This window comes from Rhinolophus sinicus, chromosome 3 (assembly GCF_057876585.1).
Source record: "Rhinolophus sinicus isolate RSI-liver-muscle chromosome 3, RSI-T2T, whole genome shotgun sequence".
Lineage (NCBI taxonomy): Eukaryota > Metazoa > Chordata > Mammalia > Chiroptera > Rhinolophidae > Rhinolophus > Rhinolophus sinicus.
The window spans coordinates 35,495,878-35,520,684 of record NC_142503.1 but is presented as its reverse complement, the minus strand read 5'-3'; the positions used below and the strand labels follow the sequence as shown (position 1 = coordinate 35,520,684).

Here is a 24,807-nt window from a genome sequence, read left to right as displayed (position 1 = left end):
TGTGAGAAGAAAAAGAATTTTATGAAAGTGCCTGGCTCACAGTAGGCCCTCAATAGAGGGGGGGAAATGGCAAACGGATTCTGCCCTTGGGTATGTGGGGTGTTCAGAGATTCTAAACATGGACTTTCATATCACTAATCTTGTGCAAACCTTTAGCTATCACTGCTTGAAAGCAGAGAAGCAATAAAGAGTGTGGAACACTTCAAAATGCAATGCAAGGATGTGACCACGGCAAGGAAGATCAAATACATTTGGGGAGAATACGTGAAACCACTCAGAGTGAGCGCAGCCAGGAAGAAGCCTTAACGGCTATGGTTCGGTAACTTGGGGCCTCGCAGAAGTCGCCTTCAGTCTAAAGAGGCCAAGCAAACAGGACCTCAAGGGCAAAAAAGAAAAAGATCATTTGTTCTTTTGGTGGTTTGTACAGTTTAATTAGAAGCACAAGCTGAGTATATAGCAGGCAACAAATGAACGCTTACTGATGACACACTGTTGGTTGCATACCCAGGAGCTATTCACTTTTTTCCCTCGGTGATAGCAACCTGGTTTTGACCAAGAAACAAGAGGTCCAGTCCCAGAGAATGACTCATGGTTGGTCTAAATCAGTCATGGCAATTCTATTCTTTTTTCCCAGTGATTGGTGTAGAAGTGGTCATATGACCCAGTTCTGGCCAATAAGACATAAAGAAGATATCTCTTGGCTATTACTGGGAAACAGAAAACAGAGATGACTGTGATTGTATTTATCCCATAAGGCACTCATGAAAATTAAGTGGTACATGCCAAGTTCTTAGTGCAGTACCTGGTATATAATAAGCACTAGATGGTGTTATTATTTAATTTTAAATTATTATTATTATTTAAATCAGATCAGTTTATGTTTGGCACAAATGCCAAGCACCGAGCTTTCTGGTGGGGAGGAGAAGTGGCTCATGTGTCAGCGATCTGTGAAAGCATCCCTGTGCTGGGTGGGAGGCTGCACCAGGGGGTCTCTGGGTGCTCTCTGACTCTGAGTTCCCAAGGTGATTGAAATCTATGTGCCTGCAGCAGACACATTGCGTGCCCTAAGCTGCATGCCTTCAGCCCACCTGCTTTCTGCTGCAGCTGTGGAGGGCAGGACCCCATGTTGCTGCATTGGGTTCATTTCAAGCATCTCTTGCTCCTCTCTCAGCTTCCTTCCTTGGCTGTTTTTCAAGGCAGGGCAGACTAGATATGCAGGGGAGTCATTGCTCCCTGGGGTGGAGGGGACATGAAAGATAATGAAGACCTAGTTCTTATCCTCTGAGGGCCGGTGGGACCTGCGTGGAGGTGGTAAAAATATATATATAATATACTTGCTAAATTAGAGATAAATTTGGGGTGTTCTGAGTGGAGTTGAAGGAATGTTTGAGAAAGAACTGAATCCTGAAGGATGAGTAGAACTCAGACAGGCAGAGAGAAGACAAAGGTTTTCCATTTGGAGACCAGCAGGTGCATGGGCGTGATGAAGAGCAGGGTGCAGAGTGCAAGGAGCAGAGTGCAAACACCAGAGATGGGAGAGAAAGGTAAGATGAGAGCCTCCAAGACTTTTAATCTGGAGAGGGATGGGACCAGATCTGTGCTTTACTAAGTTTGCTCTGGTGGTTGGTGGGAAGGGTAGATTGGAGTGAAGAAATGCCAAAGGTAGGCAGATGAATTCAGAGTCATTCCAGCAACGGAGGAGAGAAATAATGACAGCTTGACCTAAGCAAGTGGGGACTGCAGTGATTTGCACAATCAATCCTTCTAAAAGATGGGAATAGGAGGTGGCTGAAGAGAAGGGAGGGAAAAGGCAGTTTTTCTCTTGTGAGAGGCCACGATGAAGTGTTTAAAGAGAACTGCCCTATCAGACATTTCCTCACATGGCCTGCAGATGAAACAAGTCATTTTTGAAATGGATCCTCTCCCTTGAAATGGGTCCTAGAAGGACAGTTCCACGACCTCCTTTTAGTCCTCTGGCAATGCACATCCAGGTTCATTTCTAGAAGCCTTTATTTCAAGTGAACTACCATCAGCATCTCCTTCACAGGTCTTTGGACAGAACGTTAGATTCTTTGGCTGGTTTATTTTTATTCTATTTATTTATTTATTTATTTTTTCATGCGTGCAGCTCTTTCCTACATAGTACATGAAAAGATGTCTTGGAACAACATGCGTTGGAATGTGAGGGAAATAATGTGGACTTGTGCCAGCCATTTGCAAGAGTGATGAATGATTTGAGGAAAGATGCTTGCCAAGTTCATTCTTCTACTTAGAGATTGGGTAAAATATCAGGTGCAATATAAACATAGTTCTTTCAGAAAAAGTAAGGGAATAGGGCTGCTCTATGATAGATGAGCCACAAGCTGATAAGTAACAAACCCAATTATACAAAAACTGAAAGACAAGGCAAGGCAGAGGTAGTTTCATCATGTGATCCACAGTACCCCAGAAACACATCTGTAACAGCTTATCATTAGAAGAGTGCAGAGACACCAACCCTTGGAAAGATCTATGTGATACATTCCAAAACAGTAACGTTGTATTTTATACTTAATGAAAACAAATTATTATTCAGTAAAGAAAAACTTGTCTCAGCAGTCCACTGATTTGTGATTAACGACAATAGCTTTGGTTTGGATGGTAAAAGATCTCACCATCCCCAATTTTCTTGGACTGTGCTATTGTATCTCCATATGTGCAAAACATTTTGCAAGTTACACTAAAGTAAATAAAAATGAATGTTTGACACTTGAAGACTATTTTGTAATATATGCTTGTTTGTTTGTAATATAGATAGTATTTGAATCACTTTTATATGTCTTAATAATTATGCATTTGATGTAGAATATTATGGTCTGTAGCACTGCTGAGTTTTCAGTTTCCTGCTGGCTCTGGTTCTGCTAGTCTGCTAGTGAAATTCTGCAGGGCTTTTGGCTTTGTTTTCAAAACTGGGATGCTCAGTGTGTTTGGGGGAATGGCAAGCAAAGTTGGGCGGTACACACAGCACATCTTCCTGTAGTGTGTTTCTGTATTTGATCAAAATTGAGAGAAAATAGATATTTTATGATAAATGTAAAATTGGTATGCATTTCATAGGTAACATGAAATCAATGAAGAAATTTTTTATCTAGAGCTGGGTGCTTGAAATTACTTCCTGGATCTCTAAATCTCTGTCCCTATCACTTCCTCCACCTAGGTTTGCTTTCACTCTACTCTTCCTACAGGTGCTTCAGAGGAAGTTTTTAAAGCACTAACTTTGAAAGATGCTAGAACTGGAGTCATGATAACCTTGTCTTGTCTCTACTAATTATTGACCATGTTATAAGCAAGGATATTAACCAGCCCTTACTTCTCTGTATGTGGAATGGAGATGGTCTTACCTATTCCACAAAGTCACTGAAACTAAAATGTAATTAGGTTGCTAATATTAAATTGGATTTTGGTCACCTCTCTAATGGAATGAATATAAAAATTCAAAATAGATATCTTTCTAAAAATTTGTTTAAAAAGCAGGCTTTTAGAAGACTGGATCTCAGTTTTCTGTGCACTGTTCCAGTTTTTACCATCATCTATTTCATACTTGTGCCTTAAGTTCTTTTAACACAAATGCGCTCTGCATATTAAATACATTGGAATAGGAAGATCCAAGATGGTGGAATAGGTAACACTATGCCTCCCGCATCCCAGGACCACATTAAAATTACAACTAAGTTATAGAACAGTCAACCTAGAGAATCATCTGAAAACTAGCTGAACAGAACCCCTATAACTAAGGACATAAAGAAGAGGCCATGTTGAGATTGGTAGGAGGGGTGGAGAGGTAAAATAGGCTGACCCCAAACCCACAGGTAGTGGTTGAACACTGGAAGGGACACCTTGGTGGTAGACGACCCTCTGAAAAGTGAGGGGTCCCAGCCCCACATCGGGCTCCCCAGCCCAGGGGTCCTGTGCCGGGAAGAGGAATCCCCACAACATCTGACACTGAAAATCAGAGAGGGTTCTGGTGAGACAGAAGGGGGCTAGAAACCAAGACATCCTCTTAAAGAGCCTGCACACAGACTTGCTCACTTGCAAGTACTCACCCTGGGCTTCAGCAGAGGGGTGGCAGCTTAATAGGTGCCAGAGACATACAGGGAAAGTCTGAGTGTGTGGCTTCAGGGCAAAGGCTGGAGGGACAGCCATCATTATCCTTGTGTGGCGCCTGCCTCGTGTGTAGCCTATAAGTGGGTGCCATCTTTCCTGTGTTAAACCTTCCCTCAAAGGGCCAAATCTGATGCCCCTCTGGTTTGGTAAAATCTGCACATGCACCATCCTGGTGACTCTCTGGGACCCTGCCCCGCTCAGCTAGTGCTGCACTGTGGAATCACTCTTGGCTCCTGGGTGGCAGGCCCCACCCCGCAAGCTGCAGAAGCCTTTTACAGCAGTGGATGGCCCATGGGGGCCTGAGGAACTTTCAGTGGTAGGCGGTCAGCCACAGCTTGCACTGTAGCCTCTCTTGATCTGCTGGCCCAAGGTGAGCAGTGGCTGGCTGTGGTAATCTCTGGGCATTTTGTGGGGTGGCCACAAGCTTAGCACTGGTGCATTAACTTTGTAAAACCACTGGCCCCACCTTGTGACTTCCTGGGACCCCGCCCAGCCCAATCTGGGTGGCATCACTGGGGGGCACTGTGAACACCATGTTAACCAGCCCGTCCTGCACACCTCAGGAGGCTCTTTCGGTGGCTGAGACTTATGAGCAGTCAGCAGGTGGCAACAGGCATAGAAGGGCCCTGAACCTTTTGCTAAGCTGCCCCAGACTCAATACTGGTGGCAGCTGGCCTTGGTTCATAGCGAGGTTACCCGTCACATGCCTCCAGGTCCAGTGCAGGCAACAACAAACTGCATATAGCTTTGTGGTTCCTGCCAGGTAGCTCTGAGCCAGTCAGAGGCAAGGCTGAAATTGGCCTGCATGGGAGTCCCTCCAAAGAGACACCAGAAACAACACACCCAGAGGATGGCCTCAGACCACACCAGAGCACTACCTGATTAGCCCCACAAGTGGAACAAAGGATAACCTCAACAGGCACAAGAGCCCACTGGGGTGAATCACCCTCTGAATGGTCAGCCCCCACACAGCAGCTGATACATTGTGGGCATAGCCAATCCACACAGCCAGTCAGCCTAAGAGTCAGTCCCACCCACTGACATGCCAAAAGCAATCAAGGCTCAACTACCACAAAAAAATATACACAACACACACAAAGGGAACTCCTAGAACACACACACAGGTGTTCAGAGAGACTGCACCACTGGACCACACAGGACACTGGCTACGTAAGGCCACCTGGCAAACACTGAGAGACACAGGAGATCTACCTGACACATAGATGCAAACACAGAGAGGTAGCCAGAATGAAGAAACAAAGAAAGGTCCCTAATAAAAGAACGAGAGAAAATTCCAGGAAAAGAACTAAATGAAATGGAGACAACCAGCTTACCAGAGATAGAGTTTAAAACACTGGTTATAAGAATGCTTAAGGAACTTAGTAAGAACTTCAACAAAGAGATAGTAAGCATAAAAAAGGACATAGAAACCATAAAAAGGAACCAGTAAGAAATAATGAATACAATAACTGAAATGACGGATATACTACAAGGAATGAACAGCAAATTAGATGAAACAGAAGATTGAATCAGCAACAAGGCAGCAGACAAAGTAGCAGAAAACATCCAATTGGAACAAGAAAAGGAAAAAGAGTTTTAAAAAATGAAGATAGTTTAAGGGACCTCTGGAACAACATCAAACATAACAACATTCACATCATAGGAATACCAGAAGGAGAAAAGAGGGAACAACGTATCAAGAACCTATTTGAAGAAATGACTGAAAACTTCCATTACTGGTGATGGAAATAGACATATAAGGCCAGAAAGTGCAGAGTCCCAAACAAGATGAACCCAAACAGCCCACACCAAGACTCATTACAATTAAAATGGAAAAGGTTAAAGACAAGGAGAGAATCCTAAAAGCAGCAGGAGAAAGACAAGTAGTTACTTACAAGGGAGCTCCCATAAGACTGCCAGCTGATTTCTCAATAGAAACTTCACAGGCCAGAAGGGAGTGGCAGGAAGTATTCAAAGTAATGAAAAACAAGGGCCTACAACCAAGACTACTCTACCCAGCAAGACTATCATTCAAAATTGAAGGAGAGATAAAGAGCTTCCCAGACAAGAAAAACTCAAGGAATTCATTACCATCAAGTCAGTATTACAAGAAATGTTAAAGGGACTTCCTTAAGGAGAGGAAAGAGAAAAACAAATAAACAAAAGAAAGTAAAAAATAATGAATATGAAAATGGCAATAGCTGTGTACCTATCAATAATCACTTTAAATGTAAATGGATTAAATGCTCCAATCAAAAGACATAGGGTAGCTGAATGGATAAGAAAACAAGACTCATTTACATGCTGTCTACAAGAGACCCACCTCAGATTGAAAGACAAACTGATTGAAAGTAAAGGGATGGAAAAAGATATTTCACTCAAATAGAAATGAAAAAAAAAAAAAGTTGGGGTAGCAGTACTTAGACAAAACAGACTTTAATACAAAGACATAATAGGAGACAAATAAGGACATTACGTAATGATAAAGGGATCAATCCAACAAGAGGACATAATCCTAGTATATATCTATGCACCCGAAATAGGAACACCTAAATATATTTTTAAAATATTGACTGACATAAAGGCAGAGATTGACAGCAACACAATCATAGTAGGGAACTTTAACACCCCATTGACTCCAATGGACAGATCTTCCAGACAGAAAGTCAACAAGGAAACAGTAGCCTTAAATGATACACTAGACCAGATACATTTAAATGATATTTTTAGAGCATTTCACCTGAATGCAGCAGGGTATACATTCTTTTCAGGTACACATAGAACATTTTCCAAGATAGACAACATGTTAGGCCCTCAAACAAGTCTCAATTAATTTAAGAAGATTGACATCATATCAAGAGTCTTCTCTGACCACAGTGGTATGAAACTAGAAATAAATTACAAAAATCCCCTGAAAAACACACAAACACATGGAGGCTAAATAACATGCTACTAAACCATGAATGAATCAACAGTGAGATCAAGGAAGAAATCAAGATACCTTGAGACAAGTGAAAATGAAAACACAATGACCCCAAATCTATGGGACACAGCAAAAGCAGTCCTAATAAGGAAATCCATAGCAATGCAGGCCTACCTCAAAAAACAAGAAAAAATATCAGCTGAAAGTGAGTAGAACGAAGGAAATAATAAAGATCAGAGCAGAAATAAACAAAATAGAGACTAAAAAAAAATACAAAAGACCAATGAAACCAAGATCTGGTTCTTTGAAGAGATTAAAAAACAATTGATAAACCTTTAACCAGATTTATCAAGAAAAACAGAGAGGGGACCCAAATAAATAAAATCAGAAGTGAACAAGGAGAGGTGACAATGGACACGACAGAAATACAAAAGATTTTAAGAAAACATGAGCAATTATACGACAACAAATTGGACAATCTGGAAGAAATGGATAAATTCCTAGAAGCATATAATCTTCCAAGGCTGAATCAAGAAGAAACAGAAAATCTGAACCAACCAATTCCTACTAATGAAATTGAATCAGTGATCAACAAGCTCCCAACAAACAAAAGTCCTGCACCAGATGACTTCACAGGTGAATTTTACCAAACATTCAAAAAAAGAATTAATACTTATTCTTTTCAAACTATTCCAAAAATTTCAAGAAGAGGGCAGGCTCCCAAACTCATTCTATGAGGCCACCATTACCTTGATTTCAAAACCAAAGACATTACATAAAAAATAAAATTGTAGGCCGATATCCCTGATGAACATAGATGCAAAAGTCCTCAATAAAATATTAGCAAACCAAATTTGGCAATACATTAAAAAAGATCATACACCATGATCAAGTGGGATTTATTTTTGGTATACAAGATTGGTTCAATATCCACAAATCAATTACTGTGATACACCACTTAAACATAATGAAAAATAAAAATTATATAATCATATAATTTTTTTTCTTTTATTTCCCTTGTCTGTGGAGATATAGCATGAAAATATTACTAAAGGTAACGTCTGAGAGTTTACTGCCTATGTTTTTTTTCTAGGAGTGTTATGTTTTCGGATCTTACATTCAAGACTTTAATCCATTTTGAGTTTATTCTTTTATATGACATAAGAAGGTGGTCCAGTTTCATTGTTTTACATGTATATGTCCAGTTTACCCAGTGCCATTTATTGAATAGACTGTCTTTACTCCAGTGTAAATTCTTGTTTCCTTTGTCACAGATTAAGTGATCATATAGGTATAGATTTATTTCTGGGTTCCTTATTCTGTTCCATGGACCTATTTGTCTGTTTTTATGCTGATACCATGCTGTTTTGATTAATATGGCCTTGTAGTATAATTTGATATATCAGGTAGCATGATAACTCCAGCTTTGTTCTTATTTCTCATGATTGCCATGGCTATTCAAGGGTCTTTTATGGTTCCATATAAATTTTAAGATTATTTGCTGTAGTGCTGTGAAAAATGCCATTGGTATTTTGATAGGTATTGTGTTGAATCTATATATTATTTTAGGTAATTTGGACATTTTAACTGTATTAATTATTCTTACCCATGATCATGGTATATGTTTCCATTTATTTGTATCTTCTTTCATTTTTCTCTTCAGTTTTTATAATTTTCTGGGTACAGGTCTTTTACTTCCTTGGTACAATTTATTCCTAGGTATTTTTTTTTATGCAATTGTAAATGAGATTATTTTCTCCATTTCTCTTTCTGATAGTTCCTTATTGGATTTCTTTTACAGAAGCTGGGAATTTTTATTTTTAAATGTAAACTCTTTTGATTTTTAGATGTTGGTGCAAAAAAATATTTTTTCAAAGAATTTTAGGCTAAAAAAATACTTCTACAGTGGCTCTGAATTACATGCTTTTTAGTCCCTAAGAAATCTGAAAGATAGAGTAGGACACATACATGCTTAAAATATCCTGATAGCCCTTACACCCTACTTTTAGAATTTGGGCGGCAGACTTGTTGGGTTCTGGTCTCCAGTGAATGGCCTGATTGGGTCCAGCAGTAATTTATAGGTTATGGCAGAGACCTGGGACTAAGAGCCCTACACTCCCAATTTAAAATTAGCTTAGTCCCAAACTGTCTTCCCGTTGGCCTTACCTTACTATGCTTCCTTCTGCAACTGTTTATCACTTCTTAGTCCCAAACTGTCTTCCCGTTGGCCTTACCTTACTATGCTTCCTTCTGCAACTGTTTATCACTTCCTAATTTGTGCCAATTTAGTCTTTATCTTGCAAGCTCATTAGTCTCAGGCTACTTCACACACATACACACCTCCTCGAGTCCCGATAATATCCTGTTAAAACTCTAATATGGCATTGGTATCTCTGCTAGAATGTAAGAGACCTGAGGAGTATTAATGGCTGTGAATTATTTATCTTTGTGCCTGTATGTCCTGTGCAAGAAACATGGATTGAACATGAAGACTACCAGAGCAGGAATCTGGTCTGTTTAGTTCCTAGAAAAGTATCTCATATTAGAAAAATATCTCACACTAGAACAGTGTCTTACAGTGGTATACAGCTGGCACTCAATAAATTGCTGTTGATTGAACTATTACGTTTCTCACTCACATTTTCTAGATCTTATGTCAACTGAGCAGCCTTTACTGGCACTGAGTTTCTACGATCCACTGCCTCTTCTACACAGATCCAACCCCTCCATTGTGAAGTGAAGGTCAATTAGCAGTGGTAGATCAGAACCATGCCCTTGAAATTCTTCTACCAGCAGGAGTTCAAATTGAAGGACTGTTTTTTTTATTAGAAAGTGATTTTTAATATGGGTATCTATTGGATAGGATATAATTGTATGCAATACTTATGTTTGATGAACCAAGTTGAAAAAGGAAGTCTTCAGAGCTGGAAAGAGTTCTTAATTTAATAGCATGCATTCTCATCACAGGAAAGCCCAGGTGTTAACCAGCAGATTCCAAATACTTTTTTTGGTCAGGTGGCTTGATCAATGTAGTCAAACTCAGGAGTTACCTTACCATCTGCTTTAGTTAGTCACACACAGCACCCAAAGGAATCGCAGAACATTTTCGCCCATGAGGTGGCTCACTCAGTAGTTTGCTTAGCCTGTGGACACTTTCTTATGCACCCTGCAAGATTTCTTCCTTCCCAGCCTGTCCCCCCATAGCTCTCCTCACAAATCCACTTAGCAGTGACTTTAAGTATCAAGTGAATTGGGAGGAAGGGGAGTGTTTCCCTTAATGAAAAAAAAACCAAAAAACCCCAGCTTCGCACAGGTGCAATGACCTGCCTGGATAAAGAAAGGCTACTTGGATGCCTACAACAGAACCCAATTTTGCACAATAACCCCCAGCTGCAATGTGAGGCTCCAGGTAACGTGATCTGTTTTCACACAGCTTAGAGTTAGGGTGCTGCTGCCACTCACTATAAAGGTTACTATCTCTCTTTTATTGTAATTACAAAAGCTAACTGAAAAACCCGAAACCTTGCTGGGAAATTGCCTACCTACACAAAGAACACAGAGACCCTATCGTTTCGGAGTTCAGTTCTTTCAGAGCTTCTTTATAAAGGAGTTTTTGTCTGTCTTGCAAGGCTCCAACCAGGGAGGAACTGCAAATCCAGGTTAGCTGATTGCTTGGAGTGTTTCAATGTAGGAAGCTCTCTTTGGAGGTTTGCATATAGGCGCTTTACAATTTAGTTTGCAAAAGTTAAGTAAAATGTCAGTCTTGGCACATCTTAGATAGCAGGAAGGGGGAGGGGGTAAAGAGAGAGGGAGGGAGAGGGAAAGGGACAGAGAGAGAGAGAGAGAGAGAGAGGAGAGAGAGAGAGAGGAGGGGAGAGGGAGGAGAGAGAGAGACAGGGGAGAGGGAGGGGGAGAGAGAGAGAGAGAGATTCCTGCTAAATGATGTGTCCCGTTTTTTCAGATCCCATCAGCTTCCCTTGAAGAAGGTGTAACAGTATATTTATTCTCCAGCTGTTTGCTTTCACCACCCTTGTGCTCAAGGTTTGTATACTATAATCACAATGCAGAGGGTGTTGGGAGATACTTATTTTTATCCCAACTGCCAGCATCACCACAATGTGTGTGTGATCCAAATTTACACTCCACATACACGCAGCCCTGCTGCCGGGCCAGCTGCTTTCCCCAAGGCTGAGATATGGTTGTTTCATGTTATGCCTCATCAAAAATGTGTGAGTGAAAGCTACACTCACAGTGGCTTTCTTAACAAATATTGAAACGTGTTCCAAATATGAGATTTGTTGTTCGATGGGAGAGAGAGAGAGAGAGACAGACAGACAGACAGACAGACAGACACACTAGCTGGTGTAGACATGTTTAATTCCCCAGACTACACAGGCTCTCTCCTTAGTAAGAAGACTGCTTTCCTGGTGCAGTGATGTGCTCAGCTCAAAGATCCCCTTTCCTTTGAGATAGATGTGGCTGTGTGGCCAGGCTTTGGCTGACTGAACTTGGGCAGAGTATTCTGTGGTACTTCCAGGAAGGCTTCTTAAAAGAAAGGGAGACACTTTTGCCCTTAGTCCTTCCTGTCTACCTGCTGGCTATAAAGATGGTATGAGGCTAGTGCCCCCATTAGCCATCCTAGGCTGAGGTGACCTTGAAGAGAGCCATGTGCTGAGATGTGGAGCGGAAAGATGGAAGGTGCCTCAGTCCCTGCTCTCTCTCTCTCTCTCTCTCTCTCTCTCTCTCTCTCTCTCTCTCTCTATCTATATATATATATACACATTATATATATATATATGGTAATGTATAATGTATTACATATATAGTAATGTATAATATATTTTATATATATTATGAAAGAAAATACCTTTGCGTGTTTAGGTCACTATTTGGGGGTTTTCTGTCATGAGTAGCCAAATGTAATTTCTAACTGATCTATTGACCCAAGTTTTAACATTACCCTAGGCCTCATTCAATGGGTGAATACACACAGAGGACAGAGAACAGTGCCTGGCACTGAGAAAGTGTGCCTAAAGGCTAGCTGTTAATACCTCTTCAGAGAATTATTAGATTTACGAATCATCCCTGAGTTTATACTCTAATGTAGAATACCCATTTTAATTCAGCTTTGTGTTGTAATTAAAAGGTCTCTATAAAAGTGTTGACTGAGATTGGAAGTCCTGTTTGACGTGTTTGACCCATACAATTCGAATGTGTTTTAGTTTGTTTCCTTATTTATTCATTCAGGAAATATTTATTCAGTACCTATTATGTGTGAGGCATAGCTTTAGGTATTGGGGAGGGTCCTGAGGTAGGGTGGCTACCTAATGAAAGGAAGACTCTGGCTTCAAATGCACAGACTAGGAAAGGAGAGAATTAATAAATAATAATAACAGCCAATATTTGCTGAGCACTTCAGATGCAGTATTTTACATGTATTATCTCATTTAAGAGTGATAACAGCCATTTGAAGTGCACTGATTCTATTATTTTTCTCATTATGCAGGCAAGGATATAGATGTGCAAGGAGATTAAGTAACTTGTACAAAGCCCTCGTGAGTGGTGAAAGTGAAATTTGCAAAAGGCATTTGTGTGCTATCAATTTCTCGGCAATAACAACGATAATCCAACAACTGACTGAGCATGTGCTAAGTGCAAGGTCCCACACCGTGTTGTAAGGCAGTTGTTCTCAAAAGTGTGGTCCTGGGACCAGCAGCTGCAACACCACCTGGGAAATCCTAGAAATGCAAATCACTGGCCTCACCCCAGACCTGCTGAATGAGAAACTCTGGGGTGGGGCCCAGGGAGGTGGGTTTCAGCAAGCTTTCTAAGTGATTCTTATGCCTGCTGAGGTTTGAGAACCACTGTGGTAGGGGATGAATAGATGAGTGAGACTTAAGGTTGTAAGAGGGAAAAGCAGGAGTAAACATAACTACAATTCAAGACAGGTAACATAATGTGCAGAAAGGAGGCTTAGACTCCTACTGAGTCTGAGCTTGCTACCAGGTTTTCTGATTTTGCAAGAGAAGCTGGGCATCCAGGTTTTAAGGGGAAATCTCCCACTTTTACACGTGGAGCCAAAATAAAATAAAAATAAATAAATAAACCAGCAAAATGAAACTTGTCTGTAAGGCAGGTGCCAACCTATGAGCCCTGCTGAGGACAACAGAAAGCATGGAGACTTTTAGTGGTTGACTCAGGATGGTACAGGAGTTAATTTACCTGGAGGCATTGGGGCACCGGATTAGAGTAGTCAGAGACTAGTGCACTGTATTAGTTTACTAGGGCTGCAAATACAGCAGTGCCCCTTATCCTGGGGGAATACGTTCCCAAACTCCCAGTGGATGCCTGAAACTACAGATAGTACTGAACCCTATATTTACTATGTTTTTTCCTATACATACATATCTATGGTAAAGTTTAATTTACAAATTAGGCACAATAAGAGACTAACAGCAATAACTAATAATAAAACATAGCAATTATAATAATATGCTATAATAAAAGTTATATGAATGTGTTCTCGCTTAGCAAGCTAGCACAAATTTCTCTTTCCTTCACAATTTCATGGCTACTTGAGAGATTTATGCGTTTTGAGAACTTGGGTGAAGAAGGGCTACTTTGATAGCAATTCAAGTACTCTGTTTGGCTTAAGGTGAGAAGGGCCCAGTGACTTTTAAGGGCCCCCAGAAATACTTTCAGTGTTTGGCTAGAATCTGGTTAGCCATTGAATTGTGGTGAATTTTATATATGGGGTGATAAATCAAGATAAATTTAGGTGCATGAAGGCAGGCAATATTTTACTTCTCTATGTTTTGTACCCAAAAACTAATAGGAAAATCAGACACAAAATCCAAAAGATAGACTCATATGTTTTGAGGAGGTCCTCATTCCTCAAGAGCTAGAAAAAAATATAGTAAATTTTTTATTTTACCTTTCCTTTAAGACACAATCTTGAATTACATATTTCTAGATTTTTTACATATTTTTTCTTGTTGTTTGTGTGTGAGTGTACATTTTGTATAATTGAATCCAAAGTCAACCATCTTGAACCCAATGTCTGAATTGACAGTAAGGGTTTACTGCTTTTGGCTTCCCTGAGGATTTCTATTTCTCTCCTTGTGCTACATCTAGAGACTAATACTTTTTGGCACTATCCACACTTTCATTCTTCCATTTTCTATTATTTTTGTATAAAATAACCTATGGAAAATGCAATAAAAAGGATGAGTTTCAAACCTTTATTTTTTAGCAAAATAACTGTTTTTCAAAGGAAGCCCATCATGTAAAAATAGATGTCAGGGGAGTTGTTCTGATTGACCCAAGAAGAGTTGAGGAAGTACCTTCTAGGGGCTTCACCTGGAAACCTTTGGAGCATCACTTGAAAATCAGTCCCATAAAATATTCAATTAATTGCAGAAATAAGTGCTGAAATCCTAATAAAATGCTACTAATTGTTGGCTGGAAGATAGTAGCATGGCCTGATAGTTTGAAGCATTCATTTCTCAATCTACTCATTCAATATTTATCGAGTGTCCCAGGTACTGTGGCTTTGTGAAGTCTCAATAATGGTATATAAAATATAAGTTAAGGGGTCTATATCTGGTATTGTTAGTTGCCTTCTATGGTAGCCAGCCTCCAAGATGGCCCCCAACAATTCCATCTCCTGGTATTCATATTTGCATGTGTCGGTGTGGTCTGTGTGACTAATAAGATACAGCAGAAGTGACAGAATGTCACTTTGAAGATTAGGTTATAAAAAGACTGACTTTCAACTTGGGCATGATCTCTCTCTCTCTCTCTCTCTCTCTCTCTCTCTCTCTCTCTCCATCCCTTTTCCTCTCTCCCCTCCCCTGTCTCTCTCTCTCTCTGTTTCTCTCTCCCTCTCCTCCACCATCACTTACTCTGGGGGAAGCAAGGCCTATTGTAAGCAGCTTTATGGAGGCTTCACATGGTAAAGATGTGAAGTTTCTAGCCAATATGCAGCAAGGACCTGAGGCCTGTCCCCAACCACGTGAGTGTCCTTTCAGTATATCCTGAGCCTTGAGGGAACTGCAGCCCTGGTCAACAGATGGACTGTGACTTTATGAGAAAGTCTGAGCAAGAACCCCCAGGTAAGCTGTTTCTGGATTCCTCACCCTCAGAAATTGTGTGAGATGATAATACATGCTTATTACTTAAAGCTGGAAATTTTTGGGAGTAGTTTGTTATATAGCAATAGATAACTAATAGATAACTCAAAATCTCTTCTTTCTTTCACCCTTACTAAATTTCTTTCAAAGCAGCAATGTGCTCAGATAAAAACAAAACTAACCAATCAACCAACCAACCAACCAAAGATTTTACACAAGAAGAAAGGTGGGACTCAAACTACAGAATCAGAACACCTTGGACATTGGCTGCTGAAACACAAATCAGAACAAAACAAATGAAATCACCTCTTTTTGTTATATTTTAGACCCATACTTAATTTTTTTTTTTTAAACTTCTTCTCTGGGGAGCTTAAGTGATGCTGAAATCATCAGAAGCTATTTCAACAGTTTGACCCCCTCCCTGTCCCCATCCCAGGCACCAGACTGCTAGGCTTGGCCAAGAATAAATGGAACTTGAGTTTCAAAACCTTCCTACCCAAATATGTTTCAAATTTGTAGCCTTGAAGACTGAGAAGATGTGAAATGTAGCAAACTGAATTGAACATTTACCAACAGTTGTTTGGAAAATTCTCTTGCCTTTTTGGGCAAGAAACTATTTACAGCCATGACTGTAAGAACCGTGTTTTTTTTTCATTCTCGGTAACTAGGACTGCCCAATATCTGAAGCTCTCTTATCTGCGTGGACATTCTTTGATCCACCCACATTAAACAGAACAGGAAAAAGGTTTTGTTTTGTTTTGTTTTTAAGCATTGTCACACCCTAAGTGGAATTTTCTTAGGTTGTATATTAGACTAGACAAATTAAAAACATCTAAAAATAATAGCTCAAAACGTGTTGTTTATAATACAATGTGAAAATAAAAAGTGAATTCAATCCTGGGTTAAAAATTTTAACAAAAAATTGTCTTTCAGAGGAAACTTCTTTCTTATTGATGTTCTTCTGATCCTTTCCGTTTCCTTCCCCATCTTTTCTACTGTTATTCGAAATCATAACCAATTTGCTGAAATCCACAAAATCTGTTAAAATCTATTCAAATCAACTTTTGATAACTGTTAAAATTATTTTCTCATGTTAGGACTTTAAAAATGGCATCAGTTCAGTTATTTTGATATTACATTTCTTTTGGGGGGGAGACGGAGGATTAGGAAGTGATCTATAGAACAATGGAATAAACTTTATAAGAGATAATAAAAATTAAATTTCCAGCTCTGTTGTAATCATAAAAGAAAGCAAAATGGACCTCCTAAAGAAGTTATTATCAGATGTCCAACAAATTTCCTTGGAATAGAATACACCAGCAAGGGAACCTGAACTTTTAATCTATTCTTTGGCATTTCCCCAACATATAACTATCTAGTGATATATTTTAGTAAAGCAACTATTAGAATTTTTAGAGCAAAATTATAATGAAAACATGATTAAACTTTAATTAACAAATATATAAGAATGACGGAATTGAAACTGAATATGTACTAGAATTTCTGAAAACTAATCTGAATTGAAATGAGGTAGAAAAACAAATATGGTTTCTAGGTGAGGACTCACATTGTCTTATTTCAAAATGGAGAGTTGAATCCTTGATACAATCTTCTTTTTATCACTTGGGCAAATTAAAGGATCTGCCACATCGATCACTTTGTGATTGGCCTAAAACCCAAGTGCAAGTTCCTGTAATTCTTGGAGGTAATTCTTCTGGCCTAAAGTAAAAGTATGTAGAATAGAGCACGTGCAGCTTGTGATGTTAGATGCATTAATATAACATGTCAATGCTATTTTTTAAATGTAGCTAAAAGGAAACGTTTTACCTGTCTACCATAGCTTATGTGACTGTGCCCAGTGGAAAGGAAGCCATGACCTAGATTGTTAGATGGATTTTGGTGTCAATCCTGAATAGAATCTTGGTTTTAGTACATTTTAGTTTTATGACAGTACGCAAGTTGACTTCTCTGAAACACAGTTTCTCATACATAAAATGGGTGTAATGATAACCTCTCATGGGATATTTTTGTGAGAATTGAATGAGAAATTATGTAAATCATCTGCTTAACAGAAGTCATTTCCTCATTGTCCTTTTCCATTACTTACAGTATTTTAAATTTCTAACATTAAGAATTTTCACACTTTACCATTAAAAGTATTTTCTCAGGATTTTCTGGGGTGTTTCTTCTCCTCTGATTTCTCATATCCTTCTTCCATGGATATCCTTTTTCAGCCTCTTTTTCCCCCTCCTTGATCCCGTATTCAATCTCAATACTGTTTAAACTTCCCATCTTGGTTTTCTCCATCCCACCTGGCTCTTTTTTCTTCTTCCCTTCAACCAAATCTCTTCTTTGATCCTTAGAACTTTCCTTTTCTCTAAGAACAATTCAGGTATCTATATTACTTCTTAAAAGATTGTGGCATTACAAATACTTTTCAAAGATAAAAAATCCACTCATATGTTTCCTTTCAGTCCCTGTCATACATTTACATTAAAAAAATGCATTTTGTAAATAGCCAAGGTGAAGATATTTATGGAATAGTGAATAGAGTACAGGAGGAGAGAAGCTGGTTCCTGTTCTGCTCTGATGATTTTTGCTGGATCCATTTACTTCTCAATATCTCAGTTTTTTCGTCTCTAAAATGAAGCTGTTAGAGAGATTATTCCTAAGGTTTCTTCCAGCTCTGAAAATATTCTAAGAGTTGGTATCTTTATAAAATGGGAATGTTCTTCCAATACTGGCTAACCCAAGACTGCAGCTGACCACAGTGCCATTATTCAATTTTTTCCCCCGCGGTTCTTCTGCATGAGTGCAGGAAATAAGCAGAAGACAGAACCCTGCAGGCACAAATAGGAATACTTTCTGCCAGATGGGTAATTACTTCTTGGCCTTCCACTACTGGGCCTGTTGCTCTTCAGCCACACTGATGCCTTTGGCTGGCTCCATGGGGGCCCTCTTTCTTGGCCCCCCTTATCACAGATCTATAACTGACATATAACTGAATTTGTGAAATGGCTGGACAGGGTTAACATTCAAGCTTTGCCCTAAAAGAGAACAGCTCTATTGGTCTGTGCTGGGAACCGACTTCAGATATCTCTCTGCTGAAATGAGAAGCAGCAGCAGAATTTCCCCAGAGTGTTGGTCTAATCAGATGGGTTTATCAGCTTCACAAGACTGGGTGAGGGAGGGGGTTTGTTGTAGGGAAGAGGAGGGACGGTTAGAAACAAACACATTTAGAAAAATGCCCCCATTTATCCACTTCCTGATTTGATTTGGTTTTCACAGTATGGTCGAGGGCTTCCCTTCCCCCTAATGACAGTGAACTGAAGAGCTCGCAGGACAGAGCTTTCTGTGTTAGGACATTGATGTGAAGTCTTACTGTATTTTGAGTGCTTAACAAAAAGCTAATGGGAACTTTCCAGGGAAGATGGTGGGTGTTATTAACATGAAAATATGCATGAGAATTCCTAAATGAAGGCTTTATAGGATGAAGTTGGAGGCTAATAAGACCCTGGCTGGTTGGGGGTGGGCAGGGGGTGGGACCGGGTGGGGTGGGGGAGAAAGGGTAGGGAAGAAAGCCTTCTTTTGGTCTCTGGGGACTCCGTGGGCCTCTTTAAAGGGCCTAGAATGAAGGCTGGAGGGAAGACTGAGCAAAATGGGGGAAATGCTAGAGAAACTAAGCTAACTAGAGAGCTGGAGGAAAGGAGGGAGGCCACTGGTTGGGCCAAGATGAGATCCTGGAGAAAGAAAACACTAGGAGTTATTTAAAAAAAAAAAAAAAAAGGAAAAAGGAAAAAGTAATTCCTGAACATAAGGGCCACACTGGGAAGGATGGGAAGGACCTGTGGATTGGAAGGAAATTGGCCTCTAGGAGTCCCAGGGAGTGATCTTGGCTTTGAACTTGTGCCAAGCCAATCATTGGAATGGTGGGCTTGGCTCCCTTCGCCTCCAGGCCTCTAACATTTGCAACTAAGGCCACAACTGCCCAGTTTGCCCAAAACTCTGGAGCCAACCTGTTTTTACAAAAAAACTAGAACCAAGGGTTCTAGTCTGCTACCTTCATAGTGGCCTGGCTTCTTAGCTCTACTGCAGGGCCTGCTCAGGCTGCAAGTGGCCTTTTGCCTTACTTACTTTTGACTAAACCTCTGTCTTGGGTTCCAGGAACTGCCTCCTTTTCTTAAAATAACATTGCTACCATTTAATTGCATACTAACTACTGTGCTGGTACTTACACTCACTGTCTTATTTAGCAACCTTACAAGAAAGATCATACTATTTGCATTTGGCAGGTGAGAAAACAGACTTAGAATTTTTTTTTTTTTTTTCAACTAATCATGGATCAGAGCCAGGGTTCAATCCAGGCGTTTATTACCAGAGCCCAGTTGTGTACCCACTGTGCCCCTTTGCTTCTCCACCTTGCTTCTACATTCAGCCTCCGCCCTGGATTTTGCCTGCCTCTCTGATTGTACTGGGATGGCCCTCCTGTATGTTTGTCTCCTTTCAGCCCTGATGTTGAATATCTTCAGTGGTCTGCCTCCTTCATCTTTTTAAAACGATGTCCATTTCAGTGGTCTGCCTGCTTTTTGGGTCTTGACCACTTCATGTGTACTCGTCCTGCTGCTCACAGGGAGCCCTGCGGGTAGCCGCCGAGCTCTCCCGTAGAGGCATGACTGTACATGGTTCTTTCCCACTTTGCTGACTCTGCAGTCAAGTTGAATTGTGTCGGCATAGAGTCACTACAGACCGACGGAAACAGTGCAGCCAGATACGATGTGCAGGGTGTAATGTTGGCTAGAATGAGGGATCAGGCAGGCAATAGCCCCAGATAGAAATGACTTTGCAGGTTTGATCTCTAGGTGAGCTAATGAAGGAATTTTTGCACGTGAAGCGCAGTGCCGGATGCTGTTGGTTAGAGCAGAAGCTGTCGCCCTCACTGTCCAGCATAGTCAGCTGTCAAACTCCTGAGAACTGCTGAACCTTGTGCTCCATCCTCAGAAGTTCAGTTTCAGAGGGTCTGGGGTGACATCCAGGCAGCCACGATTTTATAACACAGCTCCCAGTGTGCTAACCACTCAGGTGCTGGATGGTTCTTAGGCTGAGAGTATCAGTCGTGAACAGGAGGAAAGCTGGGTGGCCTGAGAAAGAAAGAAATCTTTAATGTTGCTTTGCATTGTGAACCCCGAATATTGTGAAATGTAAATCTGATTAAAGAAGGAAGGCTATGTAAGTTCCCTAAATTGTTGAAGACTGCTGGAGGATGCACAGCAGGTACTTGAAAAGTGTTATGATCCAGGGACGTATAGACTACACCTGAGACAAGAGGCTCCTCTCGGACTGGGAGTTGCTCAGCAGAGAGATAATTGAGGCAAAGAGCTCAGCAGGCAGGCTGAAAGTTCTGGATTCTATCCTAATGTGACCCCCTAGCTCCCCTGAAGCCTTGGACTGTTGTCCAGTGAACCGCCACATGTGTTAAACTCTAGGTAAATCAGAATTGCAAGGGCAGAAATGCTGAGGGGAGAGAAACGTGGTATAGTGTGTGAAAAGGCCAAGCAAAAGCATGGATCATTATTTAAAATGTGGTCATCTTTGCCTGGTGGCTGTGATGATCCATGTTGTGATACAAAAGCAAAAGAAAACCAAACATGTTTTAAGCAAGAGTTAAGATGCATAAGGTCAAGGATTTTCTCTATAGAAACGTGTCTGTGATGTTTATTTAGTTTTGCTCAGATTTTATAAAGTTTTTAGTTCCTGTTTCTTTTATTTTTTTAAGCCTGTAATTTTTCTAATCAAAATTTTGAAACAAACCCAACTTTTGTGATTAAAAAGATAGTGAATAGTTGATCACTATGGTTTTCATGTCAGACGAAGGGTCCTTGCTCATCTGTCCAGAACTCCGTGGCTATAAAGGCAACAGTGTGAGCTACTTCAAGTACTTCAAGGGCCTCATCTGCAATTGAGCAGGTTGGAACCAGTGACTTATAAGCACAGCATAAAGGCTGACATCTATGAAGTTCTTACTGTATGCTAGATACTATGCTGAATTCTTTATATGGATTATTTCATTTGTTCCTCACTGTGACACTAAGATGTAAGTACTATTATTATCACTGCCCCTGTTTTAAAGAGGTTACATAACTTTCTCAATGTCACACAGCTGGTAAGTGCTGGAGCTGGGATTCTGATTCTAGACCCACACTCATAATCACTATGCTTATGTTATCTCCCTAAAGAACTTTGCCACAGTTTCATAAAATGAGTTTTGCAAGTCCAGCCCTCTGTGAGCCTATATCCTCCTAGACAGATTACGTTTTCATCTGTGGTGTGAGATGAATGGCTATACCTCGTCATGACTATTTGACCAATAAGTTAATAAAGCTTATTCTGACTATGGATAACTGAATAAGAGGGACTGAGGTTAGCTTTTGAGAACAGGAATGTAATAGGATAAGTTGGAAGGGACACTACAGAATTTAGTCAATTTATTTTAATTAAAAGCAATTTGCTAGTACATCCATAGTCATAGCAGCATTACTCACAGTAGCCAAGATGTGGAAGCAACCCAAGTGTCCATCCACAGATAAATTGATAAACAAAACTTGGTATAGATTACACAAAGGAATATTATTCAGCCTTAAAAAGGAAGGAAATTTTGACATATCTACAACATGGATAAACCTTGAGGACATTATGCTAAGTGAAATAAGCCAGTCACAAAAAGACAAATACTGTATGATCCCATTCGTGTGAAGTTTCTAGAATAGTCAGAGTCATAGAAACAGAAAACAGAATGCTGATCGCTAGGGGTTGGGAGAGAGGGAAATGGGGAGTTTTTGTTTAATGGGTACAGAGTTTCAGTTTTGCAAGATGAGAAAATTCTGGAAACCGATTGCACAAAAATGTTAGTATACTTGACACTACTGGTTAAGTGTTAATTGGTTAAGATGGTAAATTTCAAGTTACGTGTACTTATCAAAGCAAACAAACATTCTCTAATAATGATCAGTAACTGAAAACAGGCCTTCAACCAAAATAACATTACTGTCACAGGACTCTAAATGAATGTTTAGTCTCATTTATGTGGGGAATTGTAAACATACTCGTAGATCTTATTTTTCTTGAATGTTAAGTTATTACTCTGAGTTTATAGTACGCCTATAAGGATTGAAGAGGATGAGAATTGTACCTGTGACATAGGGAATGTATAACACATTTAAAGCATTTAGCATAGTCATCACATAATACATTATTGCTATTACTCTCTTGAAAAATATAGTATTTAGAGAAATACAGAAAAAAATAAGCAATTTATCAGTTCTTAGATAGACATGTAGTTTCTCCAAATTAATGACACCTCACAGTGACAGCTATCAACCAGAATCAGTTCTAAAACTCTGCAACCTGAGATTATTACATAACTGTTGCCTCCACCACGGACTGGCTGGTCTGCTTCTGAGAGACTGGCTTTTTCATTACTATTCACACAGGCAGGCTGGGAGCCTATAATGTTTGTAAAAGGTAGTATACCATATTGATTCTAGAGCAGTTCGAGACAAGGCCTATGAATCATTTTCTAGGCTGGATTTTGTCAACAATTGGCTTTCCATGGAGAAGGCAGCCCTGTGTGGGGAGGCCTAGGCTGTCTTTCCAGTTCTTATTGGCTGGAAAGCATGGTGCCCAGCTCCAAAGCTCTCTGAACAATTCAGTTTTCCCATCTGTGGAAAGATAGGGTTGGACTGAATGAACTTTGCGTCACATCTCATCCTGTCCCTACTCCTTCTTTAAATATACCGCCTGGGGTTTCTAGGGACTGTCATCCCTAGGGTCATAGGTGTGCCCATAGGGTCTTATAATGAGAAAGGGGTTGGCCTTACAGAATTTTACTTGGGTGAAGAGAACCTGTCAATTGTACTTCAAGACATGTCTGCATTGGACACAAACACATATAAATAGTATGAAGGATTGGAGCTGTCAATAATTGAATACAGAATTATGCCAAGTCTTCTGTACAAACTAGTGAGTAGAATGAGCCTTCCCAGATAAACAGGACTTTTCTCTGTAAATCTAGGTGGAAACGCAGATCTAGCTGTGCACACCCTGGTAAACGGTAACACGGGGGAACTGTCCCATGTCTGTGTCTTTACTGTCCTACAGTGACAGTCGCTCCTTCTAGAATGTATTCTTGATGAACTTCATTTAGGGCCAATGAAATATAAGATCATTGAAATTTTGCGTGTGATCTAAGAGTCCCTGAATAATACATTGGGGAGTCATAAGCTATCTTATTTTGGTGAACCCCCAAAACAGGCCTGAGTGAATATCTCAGGTGCAAGTAGTTTGTTTGGGAAATGAACCCAAGAAGGGTGAGGGTGGGAGTGGAAGACAACGGCAAGAAGGAAAAGAAGCCAATATGAGGGTGCGTTATCATAGTTGCTGTTGTGGGCAATGGGAGCTTGATTATGCTAGTATTCTGAGAAACATAGGGGATATCTCCGGGGTTGTTCTTTGGAAGGCCAAGGCATTTCTCCCTTGGTTCCCATGCACCCATTGGTTGAGGATTTCTGAGCCGGCTTGACCATGGGCTGAGTGGGCTCCTGCACTTTCAGCGGAGCTCCTGAAGCAGGAAAGCAGAAAACTGGCCTATGATTCATGGAACTTTCTGCCAAAACTGTGGCTGAAATCAGAGATGGGCTGAGGGTATGTGATATGGGCACCAAAAATCACCAATCATCCTTTCTACCCTTCGTCCTTGTGGCTTAGACTGGAGAAGCGGTGTCAGGTAGTCGTTAAGCCCATGGATCTATATCAGAGGGCCTGGGTTTGAATCCTGATTCCACCAGGTTTACCAGGCACATGTTCTTGAGCACGTTAACCTCCCAAAGGCTTGGTTATCTCATCTGTGAAGTTGGGCTATTGAAATCTTCCTAGAAATGTTGTAAGAATGGACTATACCATCTAGGTAGAGCACTTACTGTCCAAGTTTGACTTTCCTAGGTCCTCAGAATAACTTAGAATGAGTTCATCAGAAAATCTGCTGTATGAGCTTTTTAGTCAAAATTCCAAATAACTTCAGATCTATATGTTAGTACTGAAAGGGACTGATGGTCTTAACTGATGACATGGAAATAAGACGTTTCATCTCTGCATCTAGAATGGATTTGGTGGATTCTGTAGAAGATATACCAGATGACTTGTTTTTTACTAGGTTTTTATTCTCCCCTTCCACAGGAATCTGCTAGTTTTCACTGTTGATGACACTCCTTTAAAAAACCTTATCCCAATGAGCCATGTGACATGAAGAGTTTTCTTGAAGGCATAGCCGTAGACCCCTTCAGTCTCACGTCCAAAGTCATTCTTGCTATGGATGGGGTGCCTATACCTTCAGGAAATGCACCTGACCTTTTATATCAGATCTTTTGGTTTTGTTAACTGTGTAATAACCAATTTCCTGCATTGATGGGGGAAAGTGAATCTGGAGGGGCTGGTTGGGAGTGGGCATGGTTTATGTCTCTGTGACTGTAGACCTTGCAGAAACATCACACATGTGGCCACAGGAAGTCAGTGATTGAAAAGCACAAATTTAAGTTTGAAGCTGGAGTTAAACCATTT

The 24,807-nt window shown here is 40.3% G+C and overlaps 1 long non-coding RNA gene across 2 annotated transcripts in view; it reads left to right on the top strand.

Moving 5' to 3' along the window:
* LOC109453347 (uncharacterized) overlaps window positions 1–24,807 on the top strand; it is a 72,566-nt gene that overhangs the window by 4,709 nt on the left and 43,050 nt on the right. Inside the window, exon 3 of one of the 2 annotated variants that reach the window (XR_002138267.3) lies at window positions 11,028–11,107. The exons of the other annotated variant lie outside the window; for it this stretch is intronic. This is a non-coding gene — a long non-coding RNA (uncharacterized LOC109453347). The remainder of the gene's footprint in view (window positions 1–11,027; window positions 11,108–24,807) is intronic. 2 annotated transcript variants of the gene reach the window in all.